Genomic DNA, 15,873 nt, shown 5'->3' with positions numbered 1-15,873 from the left:
GCCTCAGCCTCCCAAAGTGCTGGGATTACAGGTGTGAGTCACCGCACCCCACCATATTGTTGTTGTTTATGTAGGTAAATAAGTAAACAAATGACTGTGTCCTGATGTGAAAGATGCCACAGCATCTTGTATCCACCTCTTCCAGTGTCTGGTGTCTGACTTCAAGGAGAAAAACGCCTTGGGCCTCAGTGAAATCTTTGTGGTAGCATTTCCCTTTCCTCTTCCTCAGGGGACGCATCACCTTCTTTGTTTATTATGTATTTCCACATGCTTGGGAACCCTTACGAACCACCTGTTCCACCTTTTCTTTTTCTTATTTTTCTCTTTGTCGTTCTTGTTTCCCTCCTTTATCCTCTTTAAATAAACTGTAGAACACATATTCGAATGTGTATTTGTGACCAAACACTTTGAAGGCAGCAAGATCCCAGTCTGTCTGTCCTCTCAGAGGCCAGGGACACTCCATGGGCACAGTAAAGGAGCGAGCAACTCCCCGAGCTCGGCCTGTGAGTGACCTCGAAGCCAGTGTGAACAGGCCCTTCTCACCTGCAAAAGAAAACACTAGCATGTGCTCCTGTGAGGCATCTGACCCTGTAGAAACTAGGAAGGTACAAAATCGTAGAAAACTAAGAGGCCCTCTGGGACCCAGAGCTGACTTAGCAAATCTGTGCACTTACCTGGACCAATTCTTTACATTGATAAGGAGAAAGATGACACATTTTAGAAATATCGGGACCCCCTTTCAAACCGGATTCCAGAAAGGCTCTGCGGTGCAGCCGCATTTCACCCCAGGGCTGTGCAAATGTGGTTGGTGGTCACTGAAGCGTCTTTGCCTCCCGCTTATTGGGTGAGAAAATATGGAATCCTGCGTCTTTAAGAACTGAAACCATCTAGAAACAGGATTTGATACCCTGTAGGAGACAGGAGACTTCCCTTTTGCTGTTCAAGTTTCATCTTCAGTTATCAGGAACTGAGCAGGGGGCACCAGGACTTGGAGCTACAGCAACACAGGTCTGTGAAGCTGCTGCTCTCTGGAGATGAATACTCTTGTTTCTTTTTGAATGTACCTCACCACCGTGAAAAGTACGTTTAAGAAAAGTCCCTGGTTGACTCTGCATGTCCCATGGGTTTGCTGGAAAAGAGGAACATCAGCTCTAGTCCCAGATGCTGGCCAATCCCAGGCCTCCCTGGCACTCCCCTTGCCCAGCACTACTCCTGTCTGCCTGGGGTTGAGCCACAGTCTGTGCTTGGTGGGAAGGCCAGCTGACTTACAGCAGAGTCAGGGGACTCTCTGTGGAAGGCCACAATGTTCACTCAACTGAATGGTCCAGCCCACTCATTTTGCAGCCAAAGCAGTCGAGGCCTAAGGTGCCAGCAGCATGCCTCCCAGGACACTCAGTGTGCGTAGGGGTGGGGATCCAAGAGTCCTGACTTCTGTGCTATGGTTTTTCTGTCATTCCTCCGAGTTACCCATGCCCCTGCTTTTACACAGGCTGTATTCCAGGGTGGCTGTGTTGGTATCTTGCTTGCCCCTGACCCCACACACCTGGTCTGTTCCCCACTCTTCTTTGCTCATGCTTCCCTGATCGCTGGCTTCCAATCACCATTAGCCAGTGGGAGGCACCAGTTGGAGACTGAGGGGTAAGGAGGGTGGTGATGGGGTGTATTTTTTGTCTGCGCTCCCTTGATTCAGAGGCCTGACCTGGCAGTGGCTGCATTCTTCCAGGAGCCCAGCTCCTCCTCTATGGCTCCAGTCTCCACTGGGCCTCAGTAATACCATCCTCTCCCTCTGCCCCTTCTGGCCTCCATGTGGTAATAGCTTCCACTGTGGAGAGCTCCTGGGTGCCTCCACATCCCTGGTCGGCTCCCTAGCCTGGCTGTCATCCCTGGAAATATCCCTTTATTAAAATCTCTTCAGTGGAACAATGTGAGTAGAATCCTGGAACTAGACTCCACGGGTCAAATTTGTTCCGGCATTCTAAACCAAGGGACAATTGTCTAGGGGCTAACAAAGTCTATGTTAAACAACAACACCATGGAGAAAATTGCTTTATAGTAGCTCAGAGCCCTAAGATTCAGCAGCTGTCCAACAAATGCTCAGAGCACACCTTTCTCAGCAGCAGGGTCTGCCCCATGGAGGCAAAACCTAAAGGGCAGCCGGGGTCAGCCTGTCTCCAGCTCTCTGCCCTGCTGGACCCACTTGGGGGGACTGAGTTTCTGAGCTCTCTGGAGGGTGTGTAGAGATCATTTTTCTCTCAACCTCTCTCTCATCCCCACTGCCATGCATAAAACTAATCTGCTTTCCATTTCCCAAATCCTGGAATATGAAATCATTATCCACCCAGCTGCCCAAGCTGGAAACCAGAGTTAATTGGATTTTTTTCTTCTACCAAGTCCAGTTGGTGTTCATATCCATCCTCTCTTCCATCTGCTCTCCCTTCTCCGTCCCCACAGGTACCACCTTGTTTGAACCCATAGTTCTCAACCAGGATCAAGCAGGGAGTTTTTTTTTTTTTTTCCAGAATTCAGATGCTTACCTGAGTACCCAGATGCCGGCGCTGTTCAGTCATCCCCTTTGAGGCGCCTTCCTTGAGTCACCTAATCAGAGCTATTCTTTCTTCCTCTGTGCTATTGCAGAACCTCATGTGTGTCTCTGTCACAATCTTGGTCTTATTTTTTTCTATTTTAGATTCATTGTATTAATTTTAAAATTCTATGTAAATTTATATGTCAGAATCAGCTTGTCAATGTCTTAAAAACTCCAGCTGTTTTCACCCAGGATTGTGTGAATATAGACTCTATATTGAATCTATAGATCAATGTGGGGGAAACTGACATCCTGCTAATAGTGAGTCTTCACTATTCATAGACAGTGATAGTTATTCCTGTATATAAATATTCTTTAATTTTTCTCAGTGATTTTTTTTTTTTTTTTTTTTGAGACAAGTTCTTGTTCCGCCACCCAGGCTGGATGGAGTGCAGTGGCACGATCTCCTAGGCTCAAGCAATTCTGTCGCCTCAGCCACCGGAGTAGCTAGGACTTCAGGTGTGCACCACCATGCCTGGCTAATTTTTGTATTTTTAATAGAGATGGGGTTTCACCTTGTTCGAGAGTCAGGCTGGTCTCGAACTTCTGCGCTCAATGCATCCACCCACCTTGGTCTCCCAAAGTGCTGTGATCACAGATATGAGTCACCATGCCCAGCCTCAGTTATATTTTATAATCTTCAGTGTAGAAGTCTTACAAATCACTCATTAAACGTATCCCTAAATATTTCATGCTTTCCAAGGCTATTGTAAATGGGATTTATAAAATTTTAATTTTTCAGTTGCTTGTTGCTAGTATATTCATTTTTGTATATCACCCTGGTATCCTTTAACCTTGCTAAATTCTCTTATTAATTCTAGAAGGATTGTGATTTTTTTTTTTTTTAGATTCCATAGGATTGTCCATGTAGATAATCATTTTAACCTGTAATTAGAGAAAGTTTTACTTTTTCTTTCCTATCTTTTATGCCTTTTATTTCTTTTTGTTGCCTTAGACATTGCTAGGGGTTCCAGCACAATATTTCATAGATATGTTATCCTTTCATTGTTATCCTTTCATTGTTCCCTATCTTAGGGGAAAGCATTCAGTCTTTCACAATAATGTTGTTAGCTGTAATTTTTTTCCGATTCGCCCTTTGTCAAGTTGAAGAAGTTCCTGTGTATTCTTAGTTTGCTGAGAATTTTTATTATAAAGAAATATTAATTTTGTCAAATGCATCTTCTGCATCAATTGAGATGATTATTTGATTTTCTCTTTTATTCTGTGGAGAAGTATTAATACATTGATTTTTTTTTTTTTTTTTTTTTTTTGAGATGGAGTCTCGCTGTGTTGCCTGGGCTGGAATACAGTGGCAGTTCACAGGAGTGATCATAGTGCACTACAGCTTCACACTCCTGGGCTCAAGTGATCCTCCTGCCTCAGCTTCTCAAGTAGCTGGGACTACAGACATTGATTCATTTTTTAAGGCTGAGTCAACCTTTCATTTGGTCATGCATATTCATTTTATATATTGAGGATTCAATTTGCTAATATTTTGCTGAGAATTTTTGCATCTATGTTCGTGAGGGATATTGGTCTGTAATGTTTTTCTTTTTCTTTCTTTTTTTTTTTTTTTTAGACAGAGTCTTGCTCTGAAGGCCAGGCTGGAGTGCAGTGGTGCGATCTCAGCTCACAGCAGCCTCTGCCTCCTGGGTTCCAGCTATTCTCCTGCCTCAGCCTCCTGAGTAGCTGGGATTACAGGTGCATGCCACCATGCCCGGCTAATTCTTGTATTTTTAGTAGAGACAGGGTTTCGCCATGTTGGCCAGACTGGTCCCGAATGGACCTCAGGTGATTCACCCACCTCGGCTTCCGAAAGCGCTGGGATTACAGGCGTGAGCCACCGCGCCCAGCCTGTAATGTATTTCTTAAGCGGTTTTTGCCAGATCTTAGTATAAAGTTTTATTTTTTATGTTACAATTTAATTTTTGTTCAAAAAATGCACAATTTAAAAATGCATTAAGGCTTATGGAATGATTAGAATTACTTTAAGCAACAAATAACAGAAAAATCCAAAATATTTGCGCTTAAACAAGATATGTATGTATTTTCATATAAAAGCAGACTAAGAAGAAGAGAGCCAAGCTGGGAGGGCAGCTCCACTGTGTCATTAAAGGCCCAGGCTCATTTTCTTTTCTGTTCATCCTTAAGGTCACTACATATTCCAAGATGATTGCCAGAGCTCCATCCATCAGGTCCACATTCCAGGGCAACACCAAGAGAAAAGAGAAGAAAAAGAAAAGGGTGTCTGCTCCTCACTTTTACAAAGGCTTTTCCAGAAGTCTCACATGACTTTTCTATTTATGCTTCATTGGACATCATTTTGTCATATGGCTACATCTAGTTGCAAGGAAGGCTGGGAAGTGTAATCTTTCAGCTGGGGATACTGCCCAGGATGCAGTTTCTAAGGAAGAAGGAGAGGATGGATGTGATATTATGCTGAGCAAAAGGAGCCAGGACACAAAAAGAGTACATAGTATATGATTCTAATTCATAGTGACAGAAAATAAAATCTAACTTACAGTGACAGAAAACTCATCGTTGATTGCAGACCAGGATTGAATGAGACAAAGTACAAGGAAACTTTTTGGGATAATGGAAATGTTCTGTGTTTTGATTGTGGTGATGGTTATATGACTATATGAATTTGCGAAAATTCTTCCAAATGTATACTTAAAATAGATGCATTTTTGCATATAAACTATACCTCAATAAAGTTGATTTTTATAACTATGGAAAATCCCAATGCTGTAACATAACTACTCTTAAATTTTGTTGATTTTTCTTTAAGTCTTTTTTAAATTTGCTTATTTTTACATAGTTGAAATTGGAATGCACGTACTGACTACGGATGTTTGCTTTTCTCACTTTACATCATAAAAATTTTTCATGCTGCCATATTAATCTTCATAACCATAATTTTTAAATGACTGTATAATCCTTTGGGAATTTAAAATGTAATATATATGTTACATTTATATTTTAAAAAATCAAAAGTACCAAATAATACACTGTGAAAGTAATTCTCCCAGGTCCGGCCTTTAAGACCCTTTACTTCGTGGCTCACGACTGTAGTCCCAGAACTTTGGGAGGCTGAGGTGGGTGGATCGCTTGAGCCTGGGAGTTCAAGACAAGCCTTGTCAACATGGTGAAACCTTGTCTCTACCAAAAATACAAAAACTAGCCGGGTGTGATGGCGTGTACCTGTAGTCCCAGCTACCTGGGGGGCTGAGGTGGGAGGATTGCTTGATTCAGGAAGTCGAAGCTGCAGTGATCCATGTTCATGCTCCTGCACTCCACCCTGGGTAACAGAGTGAGATCCCATCTCAAAAAAAAAAAAAAAAAAAAAAAAATACCCTTAACTTAGAAGCAGTGGCTATTCCAGGTTCTAAGATATACAACCAGCAATATTCTGTGCACATAAAGACTATACATGAAGACCATTTCCTCTTCTTTTAGGCACAAATGAGGTGATACTAGATACAGTTGGCCCTCCATATCTGAGAATTCCACATCTGTGGATTCAACCAACTGTGAATTGATAATATTTTAAAAATCCAATATAATAATAAATAATACAAATAAAAAACAACATAGTATAACAACCACTACATAACATTTACATTGTTTTGGGTATTATAAGTAATCTAGAGATGATTTAAAGTATATGGAGGATGTGCATAGGTTATATACAAATAGTATATACCATTTTATATAAGGGACTTGAGCACTTTCAGATTTTGGTATTCTTGCATTGTTCCTGAACCAATCCCATGTGGATAGGGAGGGATGACAGCATTTGCCTTCTCATGTAATATATCCTGGACACTATCTCATGTTCACACATCGAGACAGGCCCTGTTCTTTTTAACTACTGCCTAATACTCTATGGCATGGACATTCTATAATTTATTGAACCAGTAATTGGTAAACATTTAGGGTTTTCCCAGTTCTTTTTCTGTTATACATGCCACAAGACATAATATTGAAGTTTTGAATCAGCTACCAAGTTATAATAGATGCTACTTTCTAAAGGAAGTGCTAGGCTGTATACAAAATTTACTACAAAAGAAGTTTAAGACTGGTTACCTGACTGTTGAAACCTCTCAGTTACACTGAAGATATAAAAGAGTGGAGACAAGAGAAGAGTGCAAAGAGATTCGTGAGGGCTTCCTCCTTCCCCTGAAGTCAAGAAAGGGGTATCCAACAGGTAGCTCAAGAAATATCCTTGTTGCTCCTACTGATCTGGAGGCCAGCTGCCAGGGTCATGGTGTGTGAACCCACCCACTTGATCTGTTTTTGAGGCCTAACCCCAACAAGGTCTAGTACTAGCTGTCCTCAGAACACTGCCACTTGCTCAGAGAGAACCAGCCCTTCTAGCATCATTGGGAGCAAAGCAAAAACTCTGCAAGTCAAGCCATTGCCCATGAGGACAATATCCAACAGGTGCTTCTTGAACTTCAATGTGCATTGAAAGCACCTGGAGATCTTGCTAAACTGCAGCTCCTGGCCCAGCAGAATCAGGAACTGAAGAGTCTGCATTTCAATCAAGCTTCCAGGTGATGCCAATGCTGCTGGTCTGCAGACCAAACTTGGAATGTAGAGGACTTACAAATACATCCCAAATAATACATTCCAAAGCCAAAGTCACTTTATAAAAGCATTCTTTTGGGTTATCTCATTCATTCAGAATAATTGAGGTAGGGAAGATATTCTGAAAATTTGAGGAAGTAAATTATTTAAAAATTGTAAAACACAAGTGCCTTTATTTTATTTTTTTTGAAGGCTATGTATTTTCATTGCATAGAGTGACAGAGGTTGACAAGAAGGGGGTTCTGTGAATCTACCTCAATAAAGAGAAAATAATTATTTGAAATTTCTAAGTCTGTTTTTTTACTAAACTCAAGACCCTTGAAACAACTTGAAAATGCCAAATTCTCTCCCACAGGCTAAAGTGCTACAGCTGATATTTCATGCTAATAGCCATTTTTAGGGGTTTTTTTTTTAAGCTCTCCTTTATTGTGTTCGCATGTACACATTGAATAAATGAGCAAATAGTTGAGATCCTTTGCTTATAGATTAGTTCCCTCATAAATGGCACAAAAGTAAGCTTTGGTTCCATCACTAAGTTGTTACAAAGTCTGTGCACTGTCCAGATGAATGACACTTTTCTAAGACCTGAGCCAGCCTGACACCAGTTTCCTTCCCATGCCCCACACCCCCAAGAATTAGCCAGGGACGGGAGAGTGTATTCTCCTGAACAAGGCTGAGTAATCATTTTTGCTGCCCCTGCAAAGACAGCTGGTAAGAGCCTGCTTATTATCACCTCCCCCTGCCTGTGTAGGGGTGCGGGTGGGTGAGGTGGGTTGGCAGGGAAGTGAAGAGGCTGCTTCTGGAGCCTGCTAGGTAGATTACTGTGTGGCTTCTCCCTGAGTCATCAGGGCAGGGATGAGGCTAGAGGAGCGGGGTTTTCCTACCAGTATTTTAGTTTTCTTTAGGTGTGAGAGGACACAAAATGGTTCCGGCAACCAGGCCCACAGCTGCTGCCTCATTTGCATGATGATTTATGTGGAAGCCCAAGGGTAGGCACTTTTCTAGGGTGTTTAGGCAGATTCATCCTTTATGCATATGTATACAAGTTAGGAGTTGTTGGGGGTGAAGAAGGATCAGGGCATTCTGTTTTTGACGGTTTCCCCATTTCTGCATTTCCACCAGCAGTGCCAGCTGCTGATGTCATCCTAGCTGTGAAGCCCAGCATCGAACCAGAGCCTACCTTACTAAGAGCTTTATGTGGGGCTCTTGGGGTTAGAGAGGAAGGACGTGAAGAGAACTAGTGAGCACAGCCTTGGCTTTTGAGGAACTGACAGGAGGGAGCAGAAGCAAATACACATCCTGAGAACCCTTATGAAGGAGCTTCTGTGCAAATGGGTGTAAAGGGCACAAGGCTGGTGACCACATAGAAAACTTGGGTGCTATGGTCTGGGGAAAAGCAGAGATGAATTCACTGTGGCCTCTAGGTCTCAATTTCGTCCTGCTACAGTGAGACTAATAATACCTACTTTGCTCTGTTGCTTTGAGGATTAAATAAGATCATGAATGTAAAATGCCTAGAACAGTGTCTGGCTCTAAGTGGTATCTGTCATAATATTAATTATTATTAATAAGACGAAACCATAGAGAAACCAAGATCCTGTCTTGCATATCCTACTTCTTTGCTGCCTTTTCTATTGTGAGAAAAGCCTGCCTTGAGCGCCCTCACACCTTCAAACCTTGGGTTTTCTTTGGGATCTGCAAATATCAACAAATGGCTGGACAGACTGCAAGGTACCATCTGTGGCCCCCAAACAGGACAGGCCAACGTGTGACCGAGTAGCTCACTTGAGGGTAAAACCTGGGACTTCAGCCTCAGGGACAGCGTAACTTCCCACTCTGCAACCAGCAGGCTGTAATGAGTTGGGAAATTGGGGCTCCATGGGTAGAGTAAAAAGAATGCAGAACCAAACTTCAAATCTCGGCTCTGTCACCAGGTGTATAACTTTGAGCAAGTTGTTTAACCTCTTTGTGCCTTGGTTTCTTGATCTGTTAAGTGGGGGTGATAATAGTACCTACCACATAGGGATGTTGTGTGAATCAAAAGTGTTAACACATACAGTTGTCTCTCAGTACCTTCGGGGGATTGGTTTCTTTGGGTAAAGAGAACCCAAATACTGGCAGGAAAACCTCGCTGGTCCAGCTTCATCCCTGCCCTGACGACTCAGGGAGAAACCACACAGTGACTTACCTAGCAGTCTCCATGGACACCAAAATCCAAAGATGCTCAAGTCCCTGACATAAAATGGCTTAGTATTTGCATTAACTTATGCACATCCTCCTGTTTGCTTTAAATCAACACCAGATTACTTATAATTCCTAATACAATGTAAATGCTATGTAAATAATTGTTATACTTTATTGTTTAGGGAATAATGACAAGAAAAAATGTCTGTAGATATTCAGTACAGATGTTTGGTTTTTTAAAAATGCTTTCTATCGACAGTTGGTTGAACCCACAGACATGGAAGGCTGAATGTATGAGTACTTGGAACGGTACCTGGTCCAGAGTAAACGCAAGACAAATGATCAAATTTGGCTTTTGAAAATTTTTGATTGAGGGGTGATTAGGGTGTGAAGGATGTGTGGCCAGAGGACTGAGGACAGCTGGGTGGGCAGACAGAGACCTCCACTTGCCATGGTTTATGCGTCTTTAGGGAAGGAAAGGACAAAGATGGTGGCTGGGATGGAGAAGGACGCGCTTCTGCAAAGTCAAACAAAACTCCAAGGGACTCTCACTAATATCCTAGGAGCTTCCACAGGATATCAGGGCTCTGCCCAGGCCACCATCTCCTCATCCTGCAGAGGGAGGATGGATTCTGTCTGTGTGACCCTTCTGTGAACCACACCTGCCAGCTGCAGCCTGTGCTGCCCAGCCCCGCTGGCCTGCTCCTCCTCGGGTACATTGGTGCATGAACCTTGCCCTGGGGATGTCTGACGTCTCTACCACTATTTTTCCTTCTTTCCATGACTGCTTTGCTTAAAAAAACTTGCTGAATGATTTGTATTAACATTTGTATAAGCCATCTTAAGTTATTCCTGGAATAGGCAGAGAAATAAAGAGATAAACCACCTAGTTCCTAGTGTTTTTAACTTTCTTAAAGTTTTTATAGCAGTGGTTTTCAAATTTATTTTTTTCAAAGGATCCCCCTTTTAAAAAATGAAATCTTTCCTAGAAACCCTAATATATGTAAACAACCTGATCAGGTTAAAGCAGGGAAAAGGACCTCAGCACCCACCCGCTGCTCACCCGCTGGCCACTCCCTGCCCCCCTTGCCTACCCCCTTGTCCCCTAAGGCGTCTTTACCAAGTCCTATATCTGAGGAGCACTGTTTGTAAACCATGAGTCCCTTCCATGGAAACCACACTGCAATGTTTGGTATTTCATTTTGGTGCAAAAATAAGGAAGTGAGATGGTTTCCTATGACCTTTTGGACAATTTCCTAATTATTGCTGCTAAACAGCAATGTCTATACCTGCTATATCTATGTCTGCTATATAGACATTAACTGCTAAAGAATGAATATTAGTTAACCTCTAACAGGAAATAACAAAATGAACAAAAGCAAAAGTCCTGTTTACCCTTCTATTACAGAAGATAATCATTTGTGAGTTTAAGTAACAATTGAGCTTTAATTATCACTGACAGAATGAAAACAAGTAACAGCTAGATGTAGATCTTCAATGGGAAATACAAACAAAATACAATTCAAAAGTAGTTTAGAAACTGAGTTTTAACTAATAGTCAGTACAACTTCTACATCAGCTACCCCCAGTCTCCACCAGTACAGGAAATTCTCCATTCCTCAAATTGTCTCTACTTTCCCATCCTTTCGTGTTTAACCCTTTCCTCAAATCCCAGCTCCTTCGTGAAGCCTCGTGTGATCTACCTAGTCCAAGCTCAGTGGCACTTTATTAAATACAGCCTGCTCTATCTTAGGGTGTGGGCTGAGTCCCCTCACTGAGGGGGCTGACTTGGCATCCGGGCCACTTTCACACAGTGGTCAGCCCTGCCGAGCGCAGTGGACACCCTACCACTGTTCCTTCCATTCTCTCTCTCATTCTCCCTGGTACTCAAGACGGTGACTGCTTCCGAAAGAGTTAAACTTTATATGACTGTGTTGGTAGAAAGACAAATACGTTAAATTCTCTTTCAACATCAAGTTCATTTTTTTCTGATTTTAAAAGAAGTTAAAATATTTACATAAGCCCCTAAAAGCATGACGGGCCCTTGGTGATGCTACTGTGCACGTATATAAAGCTGCCACTTTACTAGCTATGTGGACTTGGTCAATTTACTTAACCACTCTGGGCTTTAGTTTTCTCATTTGTAAAATGGGGATAATGATAGCGCCCAATCCACAGAATTAAATGTCAGCTATGACTTGCCTGCATTGCAAAGTTAAAAATAGGGAAACACAAAGGATAATATCTTCTTGATTTCTTTTTATGCTCTGATCCAATATCAAATTAGCTTTTCAACTTATTTTTGGCAAACATAAACTTCCTATTTCAAAGGAAAAGCACTAGAAAGAACAAATGAAACCAAACCAAAAGCTCTTCCGAGACATCCAAGGACTCTTGCCAAACTGCAACTTGATGAGTTCACAGTAAATGAATCAGAGACATATGGTTTAGATTCCCCACTCAAAGTCCTCAGAGGGAAACAGGAAGGCCAAGGACTCCAGAGAGCAGCTGGCCGTGTCATCCCCACTCTGCCAGCTGAGCAAGAGATTACAGTGCCCTGGAGCCCCTCAGGCATCTCCCGGATGGTCCTTTCCCCTGGGCTCAACTCACGTTTCTCATTTGACTCTGTCTTCCTCCGGAAAGAAGATGTCATCCAGGAACTCTAAATGGAAACCGGATAGTTACCACGGCACCCAAAACGCAGTATTTGATCATTACTTCATCCTTGACCTTCATTCCATTCATTCCCAGCTGCAGACAGTAGGATTTCTAAGGAAGAGTTAAGAGGGTAGAGGTCGTGGACTGTCTCTCTGTGATTGTTGTTTTCCAGGAACTCAGCTTGTTGCCAGAGAGAAGTCACACACTAGAATGTTCCCAGTGACCAGCAAGGGAACTCTGGAATGACTCATGTGAGGACCTGCACCAGGAAAGGGAGGGTTATGGCCTAAAACCACACCACCCCCCTCAGGGTATCAACCTGCATCCTTTTCAGTGACAACTTCAGCCCTTCCCCCACCAGGAAGACTTCCTAGATGAACCAGAAGCACTTTCTACCCCAAGCCACCCTCACACCTCCAACACTTCATTTGCATATGTGGTTAGCTTTTTAATGATATCAGAGCAATCTGTGAACAGCTTCAGCAGTGGGCCCTCTGACATAATTGAATACATTGGATGGTTAAAGATCTGATTGAGGCCAGGTGTGTTGGCTCACTCCTGTAATCCCAGTGCTTTGGGAGGCCTAGGAGGGAGGATTGATTGAGCCCAGGAGTTTGAGACCAGCTCCAGGCAACATGGCGAGATCCCCATCTCTAAAATACAAAATAAAAATTAGCCAGGTGTGGTGGCAGGCACCTGTAGTCCCAACTACTCAGAAGACTGAGGTGGGAGGATCACTTGAGCCACAGAGTTCGAGGCTACAGTGAGCTATGATTGTGCCACTGCACTCCTGCCTGGGCAACACAGTGAGACCCTGTCTCAAAAATTAAAAAAATATATATATGACTGAGAGCCAGCTTGGTAAAGCCTTCAGAGCCAATGTGTCTGGCAGTCAGTCAACACATATGGAATGATTACGCACTGGGGAACTGCAGTGCAAGACAGAGATGTGGAGGAAAGACCTGACTCTCAGAGATAGAAAAGTCAGGAAAGACACAAATAAAAACCCCAAAGAACTCCCAGACACAGACCTCTACAAATTGACTTGTTAACCTTTTGGACCCGATCACAGCGGAAGCAAGGGCTTCACACCATACGAAACTGGGTCAAGGCTAAGGTGCCGGGGCAGGTTCTTCTCTGCTCAAGCAGGCTTTATGTGGCGCATACTCTCTCCAGGACACAAAACAAGCACCATACCCCCACCACCCTGGCCCCCGTCACCCTCTCAGAAGGGGCTCCCTGGCCTAGCAGAGAGCAAAAGGCTACAGCTCTCACCACTCAAAGCTGGGCACGACCCACCTCAAAGCTGGGCACGACCCGCCCCAAAGCAGAGAAGTGGAGGTGAGGACACTGGATAACTGAGCCAGCCGGGCTGTGCACGAAGCCAGCACCTGAGAGAAGACAGGAGGGAGGCAGAATTGAAGCCAGAGGCTGTGGTTTGTGGTGGTCACCATGGCCCACTCTGATTACTATGCACCAGGCGAGAGCCTGTGCTGGGTGCTCCTGAGCATACAGATATGCAAGACACGGCCCTTGGGGGTGGGATGTCCTATAGGAGAAATTAGCCAAAAACACAAGGCTGCCTGCATTGAATGCCAAATGATTGACACACACCGTAACTGTCAGAGGAAAAGAAATAATATTTACTGAAGACTTACTACGTGTCAAAGCACCTCTAAATGGTTTAGATGTATTTAATTTTTCCAACAGCCCATGAAGTGATTACTAGTATTATTTCCACTTTATGGATGAGAAAATTGAGGCTCAAAGAGTCCTAAAGAACTTGCTTGGTGTCACACAATTTTTCATGGTAGATCCAGATTTTCAACTCAAAATTCTACCTCTCCATGTGCGCGCGCGGACCCACGCACATGCATGGTTTTCCTGATGGGAGAGGACTTTGGGAAAGAATGGTGACACCAGGCACAGGACTCTGGCTGGCTTCTACGCATAATTGATTTTTGACACAGAGGGGGAACTTCGATGGCTGAGTTTTCAAGCAGAGGGATGTCTTCTAACGAAGAGTTCATGTTTGATGTTTAGTTGTGCAGTCGTTAAGTCTGCGAGTTGCGATCCTGCTTCAGCTGTGCTGTGGGAGAGCAGTGGCCCAGGACTGACTGGCAGGGCTGGGGAGGAACACAGGGAAAGAGGAAGGGAGGGCATGGGAGGGGAGAAGCAGCTGTCCCCGGGCTGCCTAGGAGTCACTGGGGAGTCCCGGCCCGCCCTTGGGCCTAGGGCTCCCTGATGGTGCCTCCACTCTTCGCAGGGCCAGGAGGCGAGGAAGGAGGAGGGAGGGAAGAGGAATCCCGGTGGGGAGTGGGAGAGCGTCCTCCGCAACCGCTTGGGTCCTCGGAGAGGGTGGCTGCAGCGCTCGGAGTCTCCTGGATCTCAGCGCCATCTCGTGGCCGCTGGCAGGTCTGCCTTGGGCCCTCTTGGCGCACACGGAAAACCGGAGCTCTTCCCATCAGCGGCAGGTGCTCTCCGACCAGCGGTGAGTCCCAGGGGGCTTTCTCCTGCGTCAGGGAGCCAGGAGGGGAAGGGGGCATGGGTGCTGGGACCAGATTTGCCTGGCTCTGTGCTCCTGGGTAAGGACTGATTGTCAAGAGTAGGCCTCCAGTTCTACCCCAGGCCCTGAGGGCCTTGTCCTTTTGCTTGGAGCCCCCACCGTTCTCCCCTACTCCCTCCTGTCTTCTCAAAGGATAGCATAATGGAAGAAATCATCCTTCGAGTACGCAGGCCAGAACCCTGCCCCGTTGCTTATAAGCTGTTGTTCGCGCCTCTCTCTGGGTCTCAACGGTGTCATCTGTTAAAGGGCATAGTAACACCAGGAGGAGAATATATTGTAAAGCCTCTGGCACAGTGCCTTCAAGTAATAGGAACTTAATCCATCCTTGAAGGCGACATCATCTTCAGTGGTTACAACAGGTCTCAGTGTTGGGGAAGCTCATGCTTAGCAGATGGTAGGTGCTCTGGGAATATTGCAAACGAGTAGCCATGCCTTCTTAGCTCCAGCCCAGGAATGGGACAGTCCTAGTGCTAGATGTTTGCCTAGTCCCATAGATGATAACAGTCCAGCTGGTCTTGCAAACCTAATAAAAATAGCTGTCTATTCTACCCATCAGCCCGGGAGAATGCTCCAGTGTCACTAGTGACTCCTGCTCCCACATCTGCCTGCAGGAAGCCCTCTTGGAACAAAAGCGTCTCACTTCTAGGAGGCATCAAGGTAGTGAGGGGAGAGGGCAGTGGTGTGGGTTACATAGACCGGGGGCTCCCTTACCAGGTGAGGACCTGGGGCAGGCCACTAACCTCACCAAACCCCATGTTTGCCCTCTGTAAATCAGGGATATCATTATACTTCCCACCTCTTTAGGTTTTTATGGAATTAAAAGAGATTATTCATGTAAAACACTTAGCATGGTGGTTTTAGTGTGCATCAGCATCACCTGAGGATTTATTAAAAAGAGTTGCTGGGCCCCACCTCAAGTTTCTGAAGCAGTAGGACCGTGGTGTGGCTCAATAATTTATTTGCACTTCTAATTTGCATCTCGGGGGATGTTGGTGCAATCTGTCCAGGAACCAGACTTTGAGAAGGACTAATCTAGCACATACTAGACCTTCAATGAATTTTTATTGTCATTCCCCACTTAAAAATCAAAAGAGAAAATGAGGACATATGAGGAAATGCAACCCAAATCCAGTCAAGTAAAACTATGAAACCCACATCTAGCTAGACATAAGAACAGTTCAATTTAACAAATGTTAGTTGAATGCCTTTTTCTATTTCTTCCATATATTTTGTTGGGCAGGGATTCACTCACATGCCCCATCTCTTCAGATGCTCATAACAATCTTGT

Source organism: Piliocolobus tephrosceles, chromosome 1 (genome assembly GCF_002776525.5).
Source record: "Piliocolobus tephrosceles isolate RC106 chromosome 1, ASM277652v3, whole genome shotgun sequence".
NCBI lineage: Eukaryota > Metazoa > Chordata > Mammalia > Primates > Cercopithecidae > Piliocolobus > Piliocolobus tephrosceles.
The sequence above is the reverse complement of the archived record's forward strand: the minus strand, read 5'-3'. Positions refer to the sequence as shown.